This window comes from Coenobita brevimanus, chromosome 93 (assembly GCF_032717465.1).
Source record: "Coenobita brevimanus isolate Jiangsu-jjx chromosome 93, ASM3271746v2, whole genome shotgun sequence".
In the NCBI taxonomy this organism is placed as follows: Eukaryota; Metazoa; Arthropoda; class Malacostraca; order Decapoda; family Coenobitidae; genus Coenobita; species Coenobita brevimanus.
In genome coordinates, this window is record NC_137046.1 from 48,567,058 (window position 1) to 48,575,324 (window position 8,267).

At 44.6% G+C, this 8,267-nt stretch overlaps 1 non-coding gene across 1 annotated transcript; it reads left to right on the forward strand.

Moving 5' to 3' along the window:
• The first annotated feature begins 4,847 nt into the window (after positions 1–4,847).
• Positions 4,848–4,920, forward strand: TRNAR-CCU (transfer RNA arginine (anticodon CCU)). Its single transcript has one exon. It is a non-coding gene; the product is annotated as a tRNA-Arg (tRNA).
• Positions 4,921–8,267: the final 3,347 nt, after the last annotated feature.

Here is an 8,267-nt window from a genome sequence, read left to right on the forward strand (position 1 = left end):
AGAGAGAGAGAATTTAACAAACATAAGCTTACACAAGGAACCTGGATGGACGCTGAGGACATAAGAGTTGAATCCCAAGACAATTTTAAGAAAAGGAAAACAAGGGAGAGAGGGGTGAAAAAGAGAGGGAAGGAAGAAAAGAGCGAGTATGGAACTAGAAAACATTGCTATAAATGTGGAAGATATATATTTTTGGCGCAAATTAGAAAGAAGCCAATTTTTATGGTTATTAAATTCCCGTCTGCTCTCACCTCAGATTTCCTCCGTGTTATTCAGAGTGCGCTGCTGTCAACTTGAGTGAGGTGGAAATCTCCATGACAACATTTTCTCTCTCTCTCTCTCTCTCTCTCTCTCTCTCTCTCTCTCTCTCGGGTGCTTGGGAAATTGTGCTCTATACTTCAGTGACCTTTGACCATTTGCTCTTGCTTTGTTGTGAGAAGCTCAGCGTTTGCTTTCGTGAGCTCAGAGTTTGCTTTCGTGATATAAACTGAAACTGACTTACAAAATTTGTCAGAATTAATTGGCAGAGATCTACTGGACAGATGGTCACCACCTGTGCAGGAATTTAGAGGAGGAAGTCAGGTGGGAAGGTAGTGAGAGATCATTTGAGAGTCGGGTTGAGATTTTATGTGGGGTGGGTCATCGCAGGGTTTGCATTGCCTGGTGCAATTAACATCTTTAATTTCGATGACATATTTTATTTTGTATTCTTGAAACCTCCTGAAGATTCTCACCTATTTTAGGAAAAGGAAGCACTTTCTGACCCGCAACGATGAATAACCCGTTCAAAGGTAGGAGGAATATAATGAACAGTACGTAATCGGAGGGAGAGGATTGAGATTATTATTGTTTACGTTAGTGGTGGACGCCCTGGTAATTACCACCAGCACTGAAGGAAAAGGTGACTACAAAAGCGTGAAATTGCAGCCGAGAGAAGCGATGTGGTGTTTTGTGACCGTGTCATGTAGATGACATGGGATGGAATTATTTTAAGGAATTGATCAAATAATAACAGGGAGGGGAAAAAAAAAATGAAACGTAGTCTGATGTTTGGGTGTGCGGAGACGTTAGTATACAGGAGGAGGTGGTGTGTATAGTTAGTTTTATGTGTGACTGTTTAAATTCAAAATCATTTCTATAAGTAGTGAACTTTCTATTGTTTTGTCAATGCATGTTGCAAAACTCTATATAAATGAATCGCTAACAAAATAAATACAGGAGAAACTAAATACCATGACAGAACATAATTTTGTTACCTTTACTAGAGATATTTTGGCTTTACATGAAATGAACACCTTTTAATGAAATGTACAGTATGTATATCAGCACACTGAATAATAAGACGAAACAATTTCTCTTGCATCCATCTCAGACGCAAACTATATCACAACTAGGTATGCCTACAGTATACTGTTGTTGGGCTGAAACAGAACCTCTCTCTCTCTCTCTCTCTCTCTCTCTCTCTGAGGCAGGCAGCATATGGTGTGTACTGGAAGGGAGGCGAGGGTGAAATGAGAAATTGGCCCTCGTACTAATGAAAGAAATTGGAGGCAGGAGTGGACAGACTTTATTGGAAGAGAGAGAGAGAGAGAGAGAGAGAGAAACTGAAAATAATTAAAAATACTAATAGCCAAACGGAAGAGTAGAAATAGTAACATGAAGGGATCGATGCGCAAACGCATAATGAGAAAGGCAGAGGAACTGAAGAATAGGTAATAATAAGGTACAGTAAAAAATATTCATTAAATAGGCATCCATGATAAAAACAAAGAAAACGAGACAGAAGGACTTGGAATATAAAGGAAGGGCTTTAGGAGAGAAGACAGACAGCCGAATAGGCAATCAGGCAAGTTGAATTGGTAACGTAAAGGAACGAAATCAGGAATGAAGGAAGACAACAAGAAATTCTAGCAACCGACCATTATCATATATCAGAGAGGAGTCCACGAAAACAGATCAGAAGGGTCAGAAATACAAGGGCAGGAATTTAGGAAGAAGCAAGTGACGACGAAAAGGGCAAAAGAAGCGGATGACTGCAGAGGAAAGGGGAAAAAAAGTAAAGGCAGAAGGGGATGGGGTTAGAGGACAAAGGGTACAAGCATCAGTGAAGTTTGAAAGAGTGCAGACATGAAAGACAGGGATGAAGGTAGTAAAAGGAATGAAAGGGGAAAAAGATGGGAAGGCAGGGATTAAATCAGAAGAAAATGTGCAGACATTGGTGAAAGAAGGAAGAGGAAAGACAGAGAAAGGGGCAGAGGAAATAGGTACAGACAGGGAAGGAAGGAGGAAAAAAAAAGAACAAAGCGATATAAGGAGAAGAAAGGGGCGCAGGCAAGAATAAAGGCAGAGGAAAGGGGCACAAACAGGAAGGCAAGTAAACACAGAGGCAAGCAGACAGGTGAGCACCCCTGGGAGCTCAGGTGCGTTGGTACTTTTGTTATCTTGCTTTTTATCGGGTTTCTGGATATTGCCTCACATCTCACCCAACCAACCCCTGCCACCACCTCACCCACCCTGCCCCTGCCACCACCTCACCCACCCTGCCCCTGCCACCACCTCACCCACCTTGCCCCTGCCACCACCTCACCCACCCTGCCCCTGCCACCACCTCACCCACCCTGCCCCTGCCATTACCTCACCCACCTTGCCCCTGCCACCACCTCACCCATCCTGCCCCTGCCACCAACTCACCCACCCTGCCCCTGCCACCAACTCACCCACCCTGCCCCTGCCACTACCTCACCCACCCTGCCCCTGCCACTACCTCACCCACCCTGCCCCTGCCACCAACTCACCCACCCTGCCCCTGCCACCAACTCACCCACCCTGCCCCTGCCACCAACTCACCCACCCTGCCCCTGCCACCACCTCACCCACCCTGCCCCTGCCACCACCTCACCCACCCTGCCCCTGCCACCACCTCACCCACCCTGCCCCTGCCACCAACTCACCCACCCTGCCCCTGCCACCAACTCACCCACCCTGCCCCTGCCACCAACTCACCCACCCTGCCCCTGCCACCAACTCACCCACCCTGTCCCTGCCACCAACTCACCCACCCTGCCCCTGCCACCAACTCACCCACCCTGCCCCTGCCACCAACTCACCCACCCTGCCCCTGCCACCAACTCACCCACCCTGCCCCTGCCACTACCTCACCCACTCTGTCCCTACCACCACCTTACTCACTACCCTTACCACCACCTCATCCACTTCATCACAACAGTCATTATCAAGTAACACAACTACCATTCTAATTACTCTGTTCTTCAATTATATCATCCGTCACCAACATCAAAACCACCTTCACCATTTCTATCACATCTATTTTCTTCTCTAACACTGCTATAACTATCATCACTGCCACAGCTACCATTATCACCATCATTGCCACAACCATTACCATCATCACAACTACCATTATCACCATCACTGACACATCTACGATCACATATCCTTAAACACCATCGTCACAACAGCCATCAACACTGCCACAACCACCATTATCACCATAACTGACACTATCACCACCATCACCACTATCTGAATACCATCGTTACAATCACCGTACCAGTTACCATTATCACAATCACTGCACCAATTACCATTATCACAATCACTGTACCAGTTACCACTATCACAATCATCATACCAGTTACCATAATCACCATTTGTGCCTCAACCATCACCATCACTACCAACATCACAACTACCATTGTAACAACCATTCAGCAATCATTACCATTACTTCACTTTCATCCTTACAATAACATTATCACCATCATTTCCGTAACTCTCACCATCATATCTGCCTAACCGCCATAGCCAAAGCCACCATTTTCATCAACACAGCTACAGCTACCATCATCACTTTTACCATTACCATCATCATTACCAACATCATCCACTGATTTGATGTAGTGCTGACTACTTCTTCCTTCACCTTGATCAGCCTTTTTCTATATTTGATCTTCTTTCATCCTATTTCCCTCAGCCATCATGTCCATTTTTATTTCTCTTCTTTAACTTCAGGTGGCTCTATACTGAGTGACAAACCTAACGGTTTCCTGTAATCCAAGAAACCATTTACAACGCTGGATGGTAACTAGGTAACCTAATAAATGAGTGATGTGGGACCTACTATGGTTCCCCTGTTAACTGGGTGAAGAGATGCATATGCAACATCCATCCACGAACCAAACCTCCACATTCTTCCCCGTTCCTCGATATGGCAAGGCGCTGTCAACCGCAAGGGAACACAGATTCACTGCACGGGATAACCCTGCAGGAAAAGTTGCTTGTCAGCAGCTGATGGGTCTGCTCGGCCAGACAGACCGAGGTTACCTAACAACAACTACTGCTACCGCCATCATTATCACCATCACCACGCACGCTCACTGGTTACAAGGATCACCATACACCACAACAACCTAATTACCACAACCAATATAAACTGGAATGTCTTTTACCATATGTTTTATTCTATCTACAGACGATTTTACTCAGCGTAGGAGAGATTTTTAGAAATAAAGGAACTGGATGCAGTCTTCCTCAGCCCTTTCATTAATAGAAAAATAAAGTAGATGTGCCATTTCTTCCCGTGGATTCAGAGAAACCATGAAAACTGCGTACCCAATCTTGTGATGTGCATGCCGATCTGAAAGAATTACAAAATAATATTGCTGCGTCGTCAAAGAAGCTAGTATCCCGATGTAAAAGCCACATGATCGCACTTGTGGCATATGTGAATGAAATATATCACAGAGGGTATTAAAATTGATCTCAGGATACACTTAGTAAGTTGTAGTAGTAGCAGCAGCTGTATAGTAGTAAAAAATAAATAAAAAGCCCCCGTGGCCTAATGGACAAGGCAATGGCTTCCTAAGCCAGGGATTGTGGGTTCGAGTCCCACCGGGGGTACAATTCTCACAAACTTTTAGAAATCCAGCCTTGCACTCACACCAGATCTCCCGGAAACCCCACACCTGAGGATCAAGGCGAAATTTCCCCCCTTTTGGGGGCATGGCGGCTCAGTGGTAGAGCGCCTGACTGGAGACCGAAGAGTAGTGAGTTCATGCCGAGCCAGGGTAAGCTGCCATGGTGGGAGAGGTAGCTCTCTCCTGTCTCCTCGCTGGTTGTGGCAGCCATGGTTCAGTGGGTTAGAGCGCTCTGACCGAAGGGTCGGAAGTTCGAACCCACCCAAGGGTCATTGGTAGACATCAGGAAGGGCATCCGGTCATACAGTGCTACACGCTCCAGAACCAAAGTCCTCTACCCAGGGGTAACGCCTTAGCCCATATCGATAAAAGGGGACATGGCGTAAAAACACTCAGAGAGCGCATACCTTCGCCAGTGCTATTGCTTTTGAAAAGGATCTGGATCCGGATCCGTGGATATAGGATCCACCCCAAAATTTAATCCATTCTTTCTTGGTCCATAGCCCACCTCTCCACAAAATTTTATTGAAATTTATTGAGAACGTTTGGAGATACTGTGCTTGATACTCTGGATCCTGATCCGGATCCTTCCCCAAATTAATTCATTTCTTTCTTGGCCCATGGCCCACCCTTCCATAAAATTTCATCAAAATCCGTTCATAACTTTTTGAGTAATCCTGTCAACAGATCCGTGGATATAGGATCTGGATCCAGATCCGCCCCCAGATTTTATAAGTTGTTTCTTGGTCCATGGCGCACCTTTCCACAAAATTTAACTGATATTCATTGAAAACTTCTGGAGATATTGCGCTGGATACTCCGGATCCGGATCCGGATCCACCCCCAAATTTAATCATTTCTTCCTTGGCCCATGGCCTCCCTTCTAAGAAGTTTCATCAAAATCCGTTCATAACTTTTTTATTAATGCTGATGACAGACAGACAGACAAACAAACACAAACAAACGGACAGACAAACAAACAAACGCCGGCAATAACATAACTTTCTTGGCGGAGGTAATAACAGTAGTAGTAGTAGTAGTAGTAGTAGTAGTGATGGTGGTGGTGGTGGTAGAATGAAAGCCCATTGTGCAATATATATTAAGATATCAAAGCAATATCTGCCCTCCTTCCCCTACTTTGTATCCTTTGTAAGTTTTGGAGGGGACTGACTCCCATAAAATAATGGCAGAGAATTTTACATAGTGGAAGACATTATCAAGGAACCAGACGAATTATCCTGAAAAAGTTTCACTGATAGCCATGTGTTCACTTTCCCCTATTTTTGATCGTTTGTATTTTTGGGAGGATGGCTGATTCTTCAAGAATCATTGGGGGGATCTTGCTCCCCAAATATCGCATTATGAATAAGACTCCATTGAACAACATGTATTAAGATAGCAAAGCGATATCTGCCCTCCTTTCACTACTTTTGAGAATGTTAAATTTTAGTGAGGGGAACTGATCCCCTCTAAAAATTATGGGTGGAAAATCGTATGTACTGGAAGACCTTTGGAGTAACCACACTGACTCACCTGGGAAGTTTCATTTAAATCCATCGAAGTCAAAGAGGAGTTAGGCACATACACCCAAACAGATGGACACACACACACAGACAAGTTAAATCTCGCGCAACGGGACAGGGCGAGTGCCGAAAATTACACCATCTTGTTTTGCAGGATTGATAAATAAATAAAACTAAAACTATTCAGGTGATGAAAATCGTCCGGAGGTGGCAATAATAAACTGATCAGGAAGAAATCGTGCTGACTGGGCTAACAAAGCCTGCACAGCCACAGCCACCACATCAACCACACTCAAACCAACACAACCCATCACTTTAACTCCCAGCAACCACAAACCACCACAAGCACCACAACTCACCACATTAACCACATCATACCCAACACAACGACAACCACCACAACTCACCACAATGCATCTCACATCAACCACCACAACCACAATCACCACAACCACAACCCCACCACCACCAACACTCATCCGTCAGTGATTAATTGTGCCTCTTTTAATAAGGCCGCTTACGATGCCGTCCAGGTGGCGCCGGAGATAAGCGACGGTGGAGGAAAGTGGAGGTGGAGAGGCGGCCTGGGCTGGTGGAGAAGAGATGGTGGTGAGTGGGGGAGAGCGCTAATGGAAAGGTGGTTTGGAGTGGTGGGGAATGGGAAAGCGTGGCAGTGAAAAGTGGGTGAGCGTGGCAAAGGAGAGTGGTGGTGTGTGCTGGTGGAGAGCCAGAAGTGATGAAGTAGTGGAGAGTGGGGGAGAGCACTAGTGGAGAAGTGATTTGGACTGGTAGAGAAATTCTGGTGGGCAGTGGGGAGAGCACAACTGGAGAAGCGGGAATGCTGGAGGAGTGGAGAGTGGCAGAGCAGGTTTGTTTTCGTAGAGAGATGGAGATAAGTTAAAGAGATTGTGGAGTTATTTATAGAGTAGTACTATAAAGGAGTGGAGAAATTTGGAAGATAAAGGCTGAAGAAAAGAAAAAGTTTATTTGAGGATGAAGTCTTGTGTAAAGCAGCACGGTGATCGGTTGTGAAATATGATGGCGAGGTAGAAAGGAGAGATGGAGTGATGAAAAGCTAGACGGGGCTCCGGTTAGGATAGAGAATTATAGAGTGGCAAGATGGAAAGCGAAGAGGGAGAGTGGAAAGTTGTGTTGAAGAAACGTTTGAAAATATTCTTGGAGGAATGGAGAGGTGACCTGCAGAGACTGAGAACTCGAGGAGAAGCAATTTAATGTCGTTTACCACGATGATTGTAGTTTGTAATGTGTTTCTGGTAAAGTCAGACAGTTTCATTAAGCTCTGAGGAATACATTACAACAAAAGGGTTGGAAACTAACTCGATTCCCGTTTTGACTGAGAACTGAGAAAAAGACGTCCTCTTGGTAAAAGAGTTAATAATAAGGTGAGAAATAGTGAGAGAACTATGGCATGACTCTTTACAGAACGACACTTCATTGTAGGACACAAAATATCCTTTGTGTAATGATTCTGCATTTAAGAATATGTGAGCAATAATGAGAGTATGATGTTTTTGATCAACAGATGTTAACATATCGAATGAAGAAGGATATTAAACCTACTTACATATCGAGAAGAAGGTAAATAGAAGAACCATTAAAAATAGCATTGAAAAAATCGGTACTTGATAAACAACCAGAAAGGCAGTACTTGACAGTAATATTAATACCTTCATGAGATTATCTGGCGCCTCTGAGTTGTGCACTGAATAAAAAAGTAGACATCTAAATAAAGAATAATCCGTCATCCTCTCCACTATTGTCCCTCTTGGAGTGTAGAGACCAGGGG